Below are 13,642 nucleotides of genomic sequence, written 5' to 3' on the forward strand. Positions count from 1 at the left end.
GTTTAAATCCATCCTACCATATTTTTTTCTAATATATATATATACATATATAATCTTGATAAAATATCATGTAAATGACACTCATCATTGTTTTTACAAAATCTGAAATTTGTCATAACTTATGAATTTCATTTCCTGTCTTACAAATGATGCAATTTCAAATTATAATTTCGCTCGCCGAACTTGAAAATTATAATTGTTATAATTAGTCTTCGTTTTATGTACAATGAATTGACACAAATTTTCACACCAAATGGACCACTCATCTGGGAGGTCATATTTTCAGAAATTCCTTATTTTATTTTCAAATAGAGTGGTTAAAATTTGGAACCTTTTTAAAAATAAACTAAAAAAATATGATTTCCTATAAAATAATGGGTTTTTGCAGCTTCCATTTATTCTTATTGTACTGTCTTTACAAGGCTTTTCTATTTTAATTTCCTCTAGTTTTTTTTGTTTTTTATTTATTTTATTCTTTTTTGTTTGACAAAACCCTTATTGGGTTCACCGGCTATGTCGTCTCTCCCAAATGTTTTTAAATAATCAATATTTTAAAAAATGTCATGAATGTATGCATATGTTATATTATGGAAAATGCATTTGCATATGTTATGGAAAATCTACCCAAAACTACATATATACATACAAATGGAGGAAAATCACAATTCAAATTTACTTTTTGAGTAAAAATCAAAAATATAACGCTTTTAAGATTGACGTTCAATTGCATATTGTTAAAAAGAACTTGCACATATGTATATTCATATGAAAAATATTCTTACATATGTAGTATGTTCTTATATACCCAATGACTTGTTCCATGACAACAGTCACATGGTGTACTTTTTTTTATTATAATGAATTAATTTTATTTTGAGTCGCAAATCTATAAATAATTTACAATAGGGGCAAACCCCGTGGCGATCGATCTCCAATTTGCGCTTTTCTCACGTGCACGTCGTGTGGGAAAAGCTGCAGGGTAAGTCCCGCATCATTGTACGCGAGCCTCCCCCCCGCCTCGCTAATGATCACAGGGTTGACTATTCGATGCGACTATAATTTCGGGGAGCAATGTTCTAAAAATCACCCAAACTGGTATTTTTCATTTCCCAGCATCGCGAAGGGCCGACCGCTGTGTCCGTCCGGTCTATCAGGGGGGGGGGTCAGGCGTGAGAAAACCCACGCAAAACATCAACCCCTTCGCTCTCGCACCAGATCGATTCCGGCTCATTATAAATTTAAATAAAATAGAATATATAATAATAAACACAAACAGGTTTCCGAATATGCGCGCGCGCGTAATAAGTATGTCGCAATCGAGTCGCGAAGGGCGAAACAAACGGGTCGACCGTGACCATCGCTTATTCATGAAGGTCGGCCGTTCAGCTTCACAAGTGAAGGGGTTGAAGTTCTTTTTATTATTCATCCGGCGAATCATTATATATTCGTGTGTCTGGTCCAGCTGATGGTCATTGTGGACTCCCTTATCCGCGATTGTGCCATTTTCTCATGTGTAATGTGCATTGTGCTCGAAGACGCGTTCGGGGGCATATGCAGCTAGAATGAATACTATTACTCAATTCATTGCATTCAATACGTTTGATAAAAATCAGGTTCTAAAATGAAACACCAGTGTGTGTTTTTTTTTTTTGCACAATTTTTTACTATTCGAATGTTTACTATTAACCTTCGCGCGTTCAATGCAGCGGCTTAAAATAAAACTCGATTGTTTGATTTTAATTTATTGCATTTTTTTAAATATTTATTTCGATATTTTTGCGCTATCGAATCGGTATTGGAAAAAAGTCATTAATTCATATGTACATATATCATATCGCGTTGTCAATCTTCGACCCTTGCTCTTGTGAAGCTATTGCGCCATGTAATGAAATGTGTGACTGTTTACTATTCGTTTGTATAGTCATAGTCATAGTGTGCTTGTACAGACTGAGTTTTATCATGAGTTCTTTATTCGACCTTCGTTTGTGTACAAAGAGCGGTTAACTTCACCGTCAAATCTCACTTTAACTCTGCCATTGACGTGATTTCGGTCAATGACGATCGATTCCAACACGAAATTTTGTAAAATGACGGTTGCCAAAGGCATTGTATGTAATGCCGTTTTTTTCGCATCTTCTTTTTTTTATTATTTTAGTCTACATATCTTGTCATATTTGCGAATGTATACTGTTTGTGTCGTTTCATCATGCTGAAATAAATTCGCATGCGAAATCGTTCCAATTCAACGTTTGTCAACGTGCCTGCTGAAAGTGACATCATGAAAATGTAAACGATTTCGACGTCGACCATTTCAGCGGATGGTAAATATTTGCACTTTGTGAAAAAAATGGACGATATTCACAGAATAATTTCTGCATTTGCCATTACTATGTATGTACTCTATTCCGAGTAAGACACGCTTTGATTTAGTAATTTGAATTGTAAAATTTACGATGACTTTCTTGGAATATGTACAAATGTAGGTGCGTTAATTGATACGAGCTGGTGTTAACCCGTGCAATATTGCTAGATTGCACTCGATAAAGGGTTCGTTAATTTTTGCATTCTGAGCAACAGGAGTGTATCCGAGTATATCACACGTATACATTTAGGTGTGTTTTTTTTTGTTTGTGCTTCGGTGCACCCGGTAATTGGTTTTTGCACGTAGGGACGCGCTAAGTCGAATGCGGCTCTTTTTATTATTTTTATGGTCTATATGTGTATTTATGTACCCAGTGTAATATCAGCGACAGCATTGAAGTGCTGTCGTGACGCAACTTACTGCCAAAGAATTAATGCAAAACTCAAAACAAAGGTGCTAAATTGAGATCCCGGTAAAAATAGACAACGGCTACTGGCTAACGTGCTGTTCGAAACGTGTTCTTTTTCAGACGCCACTGTTGTTAAGGACACGGTTACAATAAACAACGAACAAATCATAATGACTCGCTGTAATTCAATCTCGACAACTGCTAGTGTCATTTTATATGCTTTTTTTAAAATATTATTCTCATTTGTTGCGACTTTACATTATAAAATTGCTATTTTACACGTCGAATTGTTGATCATTCTTTCACACAAATTCGTCTATGTACATACTTCCGAGCAATGAAAGAGTTATTGGAGAGTACTTTTCCCAAAACACTAATTTAGCAGCATACGTGAAAAATATCAAACTGAATCATAGTGAATCATCTTCAATGAAAATTAAACATGTATGCGTGATGAATAGTGTCGCAATTTGAACGTGCTTTTTCCCAACGGAACTAACCCACATCATGATTGATTCACCTTTGTAATTAAAATTTTGTTTTTTTTTATTCTTAACATTATGGTACTACATGTTTTATTATTTTAGTCAATGATAAAGAAAAAAAGGAAATTTTAAGAGAAAAAATATAATACAGGATACGACACCCTTTCAATGCGCAGACCACACATAATCATACGGCACGGCATGCCTAGGTGGACTCGAGCTGTGAATGGGCGTGTTTTATGTCATTGTTAATTCGTACGGTCTTATTATTTCGACACGTTTCTCATATATTTCTTCAATTATGGCAATCACCGCTCTCGATCACTGTCAATACAAGGAAAATATATCACCGAAAATCGCGAGGGTGTGAGTTTTGGCCTGGAATAGATCAGGCGTGCTTGTGTTCTTTTTTCACATGAGACAAAACTCTTAAAACCTTAAAAAATAAACTCGTACCGCGTATCACTCTAATTTTCGTCTTTTTGCTGTACTGATCCAGCGCGTTCGATTTGAATTATCGACATATCTGAGTTTGTCTGATTTCATTGTTGAAACGGTTTCTCACCAAATTGGCTACAATTATTAAATAGCATACTCTATTTGTCACCATTATTTGAATATAATTTCCAATTAATGTATAGTACATAGTACGAATTTGGCCATGGGTGTCGCCGTGTAATTGACACCATGGTAAATATAAATTTTAAAATGAATATACATATGTACAATAGAAATCATATTGACAAAATTAGGGGATATCGTTGTCACGTGTTGCATGCACGCGAGGACCGTGAACTAGTTGTCGAAAGTTCTCATATAACGACAATGGCTAGTTATTATTAGCCAAATCCGCGCCGGCAATTGAACTATATAAGGTCGTATGTATCGTGACACGTTTTCACAATGTTTTTTTTTTTCTAAACAGAAGACAGCAATGTATGTACCTATGTATGTATTAAAATAAATAGAATTTTGATTGACACATACATACATATTACATAGTGTGTATATGTATGTATGCATTATTACATATGTATATGTATGTATATGATTAGTGTCGAATTTCATTGTAATGTGTATGTATGATAATGATAAGTTGTGTGTTAGCGCGGGCCGCCTCTGTCCCTGACCGAAGAGGCGAGCTGGTAAGCGGGCCATCGTCACACCAGCGGCGGTGCGTGCAGTCAGTTTCAGTCAGCAGTGTCAGTTTTTTGCATCCGCCGTCGTCGTCGGCTTGACGAAACCGACTGTGTTTTTGTGTCACGGCCTCTCACCGCGAACGCCGCTGCTGCACTTGCAATGCCGCGCATAGAAATCAACCGCTAGAGAGCTTTGTTTGTGTGTTTTCAGTTCAATGAGCTCGTTTATTACAAAAAAATTATGTCATCGATCATTGCGGCCCGTCGGGTGGACCACCCTTTCCGCGTCGTCTCGTGTGGGGGTGGTTCTCGATGACTTCTGAAGCGCGCTTCGTCCTTCGACGGTGTCACTCTATGTACTACTCGTTTCTATGCTCATGCTGATGACTAAGCTTCGGCGTGACCCTGCCCACCATTGTTCATATTTATGGAGAACCTTTTTTTTGCTCTCTAGCTTTGTAGTTTGTCCTCTTTCCTGGAAAATAGCCCCAAAACTCCCATTTTTTGTTCCAAAAGCACGCTCCACCCCCCCCCCCAAAGACTACTGATGACTAGTCACCGGACCCAGAAGGTGCCGCATATTGTTCAAAGGTTGTAAATGCATTGTTAAAGGTTTGCCGAACCTTTTTTACAAAGGATTTACAACAATGGAACAAATGATAGCACTGTGACTATCCTACCTCTACTGATGACTAAAGATCGGCGTTCCGTGGATGCTTTTCGCACAAAAAATGGTTCATTATTGTCAATTTCTTATAAAAACCGGCATGCTTAACACGTGGTGATCTGCTTTTATTTGAAAAGCATCAATCCAACGCCGATCCCTTCTGATGACCAGACTTAAGCCACTTTTACTCAATAGTGAACCATTTTTAACCACAAAAATTGGTTCACAATACTATTGTCAACCTTTTTTTTGCTCTCTTGCTTGTAGGACAGTAATTCACACTAGTTAACCATTTTTTTTTGAGTAAAATCATTCTGGCCGCATAACTAGGTAGGATAGTCACAGTGCTATCCATTGTTCGGTAAACCTTTAACAATGCATTTACAACCTTTGAACAATACACGGCCCCCTCAGGCTCCGGTGACTACGCATAAGTCTGCTCATGTCAACAGCTATACAGATTCGTTATCACCAGATATCGGTGGACAAGTTGCTTTTGCCCACAAAAAAAGTTCACTATTGTCAATTACTGTCCATGCTAGGACAATTGTAGGACATCATATATGTAGGTTCTTCTAATAATGCCCCAGAATTTACAATTGCAATATATGCCCATGATTGGGAGAGTGGTCTAAGTAAGGAAAAAAAATAGTCGATTTTATTGTTTAATATCTGTTATATTGTAATATGTAATTGATTAACAAAATTTTTTTGCTCTTGACTTTCGTAATTACGGGCACATATAAGTCTTAAAATTGTAATAACGTTGTAAAATTTTGATTTATTGATTCGTGTAATGACCTTTCATGTCAAATACCAGGCCCATTCTTAGTTGAAAACTTACTCAAATCGCAACTATATATCTGATGTATCACGTGATCAATTGCATACGCAATTGTTAGTTATATAGTTATCAATTTTGTTTTAAACAGATGATGTATTATGTGACCTTGCATTGAAACGGGAAGATAAATCGTGTCAATATAATATTTGCGATAAATTTCAAAGGCGTGCTGAAACTTGAATCATGACACTTGTTGCCTGCGTGTGTACGTATGGATATAGAAGCAACAAGTTTTATCATTAATGCGATACATTTAGCAACTTTTTGTATGTACTTATGTATATGTTGATGTTTGTAGACTCGTTGAATGTACCTACATATATGTATATGTTTATACGGTAGTGGCAATTGGAATTATTTATGCAAAGTCAGTTGCAATTTTGGCCCGGGGGTGAAACTCCGGATATCTGCACGAATTGCAGTGCACATACAAAACGTTTCGAATTAGTCATTAGCCATTGTGATGATGCAACCAACTTTGACTTTGAAATGCCGATTTCGTTGCCGATTCAGTATTTTCGATTCTAAAATACTACGGCAATATCATCGCCGTAGATCTAAAATAGTCTTCACTCAAGGAAAATCCTTCGATGATTTGGAATCTTGCCATATTTTTTTTCCGTCACTGTTTACGAATACTTGCGATGATTTTTTTCTGCCGCTACTGGATAACTACTGCTTCACATTTTTAGACTAATTGTTTGTAAATGCATTTTCTATGTAGCGTTGTTAGTTTTCGTCGTACAATTGACCCGCGTGCAAATACACAGGTGAGAGACGTCACACGGAAAATATTTAACTTTTAATGTGAATTCAGGTGCCGTTTGTATACACACTTTTTTATCACCTTCAACGATGTACGATAGTTGTACACTTTGCACGGTTTGCTCGGTTTTTTTTCTGGTTCCCTCTCGTCATCGGAGTACGTCTTTCACGTGCGTCGTTTTTTCGGTAGTTCAATCAGTTCGGTGATCGTCAAGATTATCACTTTTCATGCCCGAGTGCTCGGACGCCCCTTTCTGCAGACCGGTAGTCAGTGTGGCGCGAGTTGCCCGCACGCCCATTAATTATGTGCATCATCCTCTGGCACGAGTCTGCTGCAAAAAAGAGATAATAATAAAAGTAACTCAGTTATGAACCCGGCCTCGGATGGGTCGTGTGCTCTGCTGGGTTTTCGAAGCCCCATAGTGCATTGAACCACCTCACTCTTCTCCGATCGCATATATTTTTTTTTCAGGGTGCTCTTGACAGCCTTGGCCCCGCTGTATTTATTATGAACAACTTCTTGATTTGATCTCTCTCTATCTCTCTCTCGCTTGCCAAAATGCTCCTTTTGTACTTATGGCCCGCTGGTTTTTACGACCCCTCTCTCTTGTGCCTCTCTTCTAATGCGCCTGTCGCTGTTAGCGAATCTCCTTTGCAGTTTACCTGCGGACTTTTATCGCTTTTTTTATTCACACCTTGCCTTTTATTTACTCGGCACAATCTATAGATAGGTATTATCGCAGTTCAATAGTGCATTTTTCGTCCGTTTGCGATTTGAATCGCCTTTTTAAAAGGATCATTCAAATGATTTCGATTTTGGAAGACGGTATTGGATAAATTATAACACTAGTTGATTTTGGAAGACGGTATTGAATAAATTATAACACTAGTTGATTAACAATTTATAAATACAATAATAAGCCAGCAGTTTAGCCGGTGGTTGCGTTAATGCAAACCACCAAGTTCGATCCCACGGGATTACCGATTTAAAATGATTTATTTCATTAATTTGACAAAAATCATCATATTCACTGTGTCACCACTATTTGAATATGATTTCAAAAATTTATATATGTACATGTTTAATACTAAAGATGTCGCTCAGGAGCAACCCGAAATGACATCATGGAAGAATTTAAAATTGGATCGATCGGCTATGCCGCCAGTGCCAAGTATTAAATTAAAAAAAAAATGATTATATATGTAAATATTTTGAATGATAAAAAGTGTCTTTATTTATTTATTTATTTTAAAGTAAAAGTTTGAAAATATTTATAAATGTAAACCGATTTATATTTCATCCTTTTTACGTTAAAAACATTGTTTGTTTATTTTCTGTTCGTAATTCCAAACTAAGTATCAATTCCTTTTAAAATTTGTTCAGATTCATTTTAAAACAGGATAAGATATCCTGCGTTTTAAATCAGATACTCGTTCTGTTTTATATTAAACCTTAAATTGGCAATAAGCGATTCAGAAAATGCTAAGCTTATCTGCGCATCCTTTTTAATCTTTTTGCTTTATTAGTTGATTGCACACGTATCCGTTACCTTGTACGACTTATCATGTGTAGGTTTATTATATTACCTTTGCCAAAACACCTAAATACATATTTAAATGCCATTATTATGTTTCAAATGTATCATCAAGTTGGCGAAATACGCTATTGTAATCACGTATCCATATGACGTTAATCATCCGACGTTTCTCTGAATACGTATCCCCTTATTTGTCGTACGGCCGGATGAAATCATCGAAAATCTGGATTAAGCATCCATATGCGTTGTGTATGTGTTGTGTACGGTCGTGTGCAAGACTTGTTTGAAATGAACTAAAATCGGCCCGTGAATGTGTGAGAACGTTGCAAGGCTATTTGGCAATGTGTGTTGCTAAATGTTTCTGTATTTATCTTTACCCAGCTTGGTTCAGACATCGCAATGTCAATTAATCTTTCGGTAAAACACACACTTATAAGCGCGTTTGAAAATATGTATTAAAATAATAATTTTCGGCGATTTTGTTTCGACACGGTTCAAATCCCGTATGGGTGAAGGAATCGAGCGCGTGGGCGGTAGCTTATTATAAACCGTCCCAGTGCTGAATCACCCCCTGGATTTGGATTACCTGAGAGGATGCGTGGGCGGATTGTGAATTGTATTCTATGTACCCAAATGGCCATTAAAGCGGCGACACGTGACACCGCCCACGACGACCCTGTCAATGTCATCCTTCCGAGACAAAAAGGACTCGAGCCGTTTGACCCCACCAACCCACCTGGGTATTTTCGCTTTAGCCGAGACATTGGCCGCGTCAAACGACACCTTAAATTGTCCCCACAGTATTCATACTATCTATCGATGGTGTTTGCTGTCTTTGGTATGAGTAGTAGTTGGCTTAGGGAGGTTAAAGGATACCGGTTTAGATTATGAATGTGGCTTGAAAGTGATCAGGTTGTAATGTTGTATCTATCTGATCACCACGACTGAAAATATCAAAGTGCGAATGATGTATTTAGATCTAATATTACATACGTTTTGTTCAGAAAGTCTTTAATATACTGGAAGATAACTGAGGAGTTGAAAAGCACACGATAGACTACTTGTCAAATAAAAAAAAAGAACCACTGTCAACTTTGATCTGAACTTCCCATTAATCCATCTGAATATTAAAAACGTAGTCTGATACCGGTATATTGGACAAGTCGGTCGTATGGGCTCGAAACGAGTTAGGGCGAAAACACACGGAGTGGTCCGTGTTTTTATTTTAGATACTTTTAAACGCAGCACCCCTACCATAAACATACATGGTATACGGTCCCAAAAATCACCTCCTGTGTGTTCTCCCCCTTAATCTATGTTTAGTTTATATGTTTAAAATTTTCTCATTAACAAAACTAACGATTTTGTCGAAACTTTTCATTTACCATGTTTCTGACCTGAAATTTCAAATAAAATGGATCTCAACCTTGGTATAACTCATTTAGAGGCTTAATTGCCTTTTTAACTGGTACATATTTTCCATCCTGATCGCACATAGTCTTACTTGCATGCTAATTGTGTATCATACGCGTACGCTAGTAGGGTGCAAGTGTGCGAGAATAATGCAGAATCCACGATTTTATGGCTAAGAAATTTTGGCTTTAGGTCAAACATTTTGCAGGTTGCAAATAAGCAGTGTTTCCGAGCAGCGCTGGTGCTCCTATGAAACGCTCTTTGCACACATGCAACTATGGACTGTGCGATAGAGATACAGCATCTGAGCAGCCTTCACCGATCCTCTCCCCGATTATCTTTTAATATGCAAAGAATGCTACCAATTCGATCTGGAAACTGTTTTTTCAAAAATCAATCGTGGAATGCTATTTTTGGAGCTTCTTTTCGGCATCGGCTTGAAATAATGATGATAGAATACTTAGTGTGAGTTTAATACGTTCGCAAAACAGATTTCACATCGTCATGTCTCCTTCATTTGACCCGAAGTCGGTGTTTTCAGAATATTTGCGTAATCGTTGAAAGGAAGCGATCTGTCACGCATGTGATGAGAAAATTTTTAAACGCATGAGCGAAAATCTCGCCTCGGGGGCGACGTCGCCTTTGAAAATCGGTAGTTTTCGTGATCGATTTTTTTTTTTTTTGCTTTTGAAACGCATACACAAATTTGAGATCGGCGTGATCGGATCGATATTAGCATAATTCGCCAAGTTGCACATGCGCACCGTATTATGTGCAGCCTTCGGGGCTCGATTCGTCGATTAATTCATCGAATTTACGACCAAGTGCCGTTTGCTAATCGAGTGCGTGATACGTACCAATGTATGGTATATTTCGCAAATTTGCCATTTTGGTGTTTTGTAGAGTTTCCACGCTATTGTGTTATTGGATTAACGTTTTTGCCGCTTCCCTGTCTGCTCTTTGTATGTGTGCACTAATGAGCGATAATGGGGCCTAGTGCGCTGTGCTAGAAAGATAATGCGGACGAAGACGAGGAAGTCGGATCTGATCTCTCACATTGACCCGCTTTTTCGACCGGTGCCGCGGAGAATACTCATTACTTATGTGGTTATCGATGGAAAAATCTATTGTGTTTTTACATAGATGTGTTTGTTCGTTGTATAAGGAGGTGAATTTTACATATGTGTGCAGTGCGACACGGTCACCTTCACTAATGACAGGGGTCACTCTCATCTTGGAACTTATCGATGCAATTTCAACTCGTTTGTTTATTGTTGCAAACATATGTGTGCACTTGCATTTTCAAGTACGTCTGCTATCTCACTTGCTAATAAAACAATTTAGATTTTTTGTTGCGCGAGTCTAAAAATACAATGGAATTTACGTATGTGCACATGTATTTATGTAATAATGGATGTTATGATCTGAATTTTAACCTAACCTACATACATATAGTTGGTTATATGTATGTACTTACATTGTTTAGGCTAAGAATTGATGTAAATTACATATGTACATACATATAAAACTCATTAATCTATGATGAAGTACACATGCGTCTTCATTTGCCTGGGTCCATTTTGTGGAACTATTGCTATGAATTGTTTTTTTTAATATATTTGTATATGTAGCGACTTCAAAATGTATATAACGACATTCTCTCTACTTCCTCTTTTTTGTTTCAAATTGTAAAAAGGATAATATATGTATGTATATCCGGTCGCTTTGGGGGGTTTTTTTTAAATAGTATGTTCTCAATACATCTTGGGTCTATTCTAATAGCTACTGATCCAGTGATTATTATCTACTTTTCTACTTTTATTATCGTACTATCGTATTGTATTATCTACTTTTCTTGTTAGAATTTTTAAAGTATTATCTTATTTTAATGTTAGTGTATACAGCATTTACACTAAAAAACCCAAAAACTCATTTACAATTTTTATTAGTGTTTTGTGTACTTTTTACACAAATATATTATTTTTAAGTAAGCAAATTTTGTTCAGGTAATCTGTGAAACTTTGGATTTAAAACTTTTTTTTAATATACAGTCAACGCTGTATAATGTGCTAGATCAGTTCTGCAAAAATATGTAAGAAATTTTTGATGAGAACGGAAAATTAAAAAAAAATCTAGTGGAAAATGTTGGAGGAAGCTCTGTCATGTGTCATTTTTTCTTAAAATTTCATTCATTTTTGCTTCTCTTCCGTTTTCTTATTATCAATGTTAACTTATTATCAATGTTGTTGACCCAAACTTTTGCTTGAAGTTTTTTAAAAAACCTTCCCAGAATTTAGTTTATTTTAATCGGTTCGGTCGTTCTCCAATTTTTAAGTATCAAAAGGATACAGACAGTTGTTACCTTTTACATATTTATAGGAGTTGGAAATATTCGGCTTATCGTTGTAAAATGTAAACATTTTTTTTTCTTTTGTAACCATTTAGTTTTCGTTGATGTTGTAAGCAAGGTGTTTCCGTTATCGATTCAGTTATGTTTTTTCGTACCAATGAAGTACCGCTATGTCCTGTGAAACCGACTGATAAAACCCCATGTCGTAACCTCGTTTTGCTCACACGCATTTTACTCATATCGAAACGGCTTTCTTTTCCTGGTACATATGTATGTATAATATGTTACCCACTGCAATGTGTGAATGGATATTTCAGGAAACGCTCTCTCACCCGGTCGAATTTAAACTTGTATAAAATCGCTTGCGTCGATTTGCTATTGCGATTGCCTTATACGCGTCTCCATTGCCGTAATATCAATTGCTGCAACAGTTTCGCGAATTATGTAAATCCCTCCGCGTCTTGTCTCGTCAGACGCCCAGGCAGGTAGGCAGACATATACCCAGATTCGTTTTGTTTGCACGCAGATGTCTATTACTTAACGTTGGCCAATGTTCTATGATTCGAAAGTGTCGAAATTAACCGAATGTGCAGGATTACAAAAGTTAAGCTTATGACGTGTTTTTTTTTATTATTATTATTATCTTTCCATTTTTTTTCGAATACAGGTACTTTTTTACCCTTTTCATTTGTTTTACATTTTTGGCCGTGAATTTGCTCGTTGAAAGTCAACGCGGTGTATTTTACTCTCGTTCGCATAAATTTCATTAGTGGAGTGTCGCGTGGGTGTCTGGGGAGATGTCGCCAAGGTGACACACAACTCTCGATGCTGCTCGCTACTGTCTGCCTACGCTCGTATTTACGCTTTCAGTTTTGTTAAAATTGGACCTTTGATGGTTCACGTGACGTCACATTTCGGTTGATTGCAGCGAAATTTCGAATTCGTACTAAATAACCTTTTCGCGCTCGGCCGAGACGTGAAATGCCACATCTTTCAATACGCATGGAAATGAACGTTGCCGTTTTGCAATTTTGTCATCGCCGACCTTACAGATTATTGCGTTAACGTTTTAACACTTACTATGAAATTGTATGTGGAACGTTATTTTTTTACCCGACAGTACCAAGTCCAAAAATATTACTACAGTCGCAGCGATTGGTTTACTACGTATTTACTACAGACGGGTCGAATCTGATTCGAAAAATCTATTCTATTATCCCGATGATTATGATTAAGGGACGACGGTCAGGTTGCTCGACGGCTAAAAGTAATGGTTCATTTTTGTCCATTTCTATTGTCAACCATTTTTTTTTTGCTCATGCTTTCTCAGACAATAGAGAGGTATTTTGTTATTTTATAGCGCTCTTTAATTATATAAGATTATGGAATCTAAATAAACCGCCTCCTGTTGGATTTTGCCAATTATATCTTCCATCAATTGTTGTGATAGTTTCATCCATCAATCGAACATACCCGACAAAATCATTATCCATTCCTAGATAAAACTTAAAGTTAACTGATTCACTACATGAAAAATGAGTCTACTCTGTAATTAATAAGTTCAAAATTAAGAAAGTAAAAATATGTATATTATAAAAGCGTAAAACGTAAATTGACACGGTCACTGTATGCCAAGCCCTTGCCCTATTGACACGTCCACCGATGGGCTC

The 13,642-nt window shown here is 36.9% G+C and overlaps 2 protein-coding genes across 2 annotated transcripts in view; one reads left to right on the forward strand and one right to left on the reverse strand.

The window, feature by feature from the left end:
• Window positions 1-13,642, reverse strand: part of LOC143910247 (zinc finger MYM-type protein 1-like) — a 396,863-nt gene that overhangs the window by 287,512 nt on the left and 95,709 nt on the right. The window lies entirely within an intron of this gene.
• LOC143910974 (tribbles homolog 2-like) overlaps window positions 1-13,642 on the forward strand; it is a 61,255-nt gene that overhangs the window by 1,053 nt on the left and 46,560 nt on the right. The gene's annotated exons all lie outside the window — the stretch shown is intronic.

This window comes from Arctopsyche grandis, chromosome 4, assembly GCF_051622035.1.
Source record: "Arctopsyche grandis isolate Sample6627 chromosome 4, ASM5162203v2, whole genome shotgun sequence".
Classification (NCBI taxonomy): Eukaryota; Metazoa; Arthropoda; class Insecta; order Trichoptera; family Hydropsychidae; genus Arctopsyche; species Arctopsyche grandis.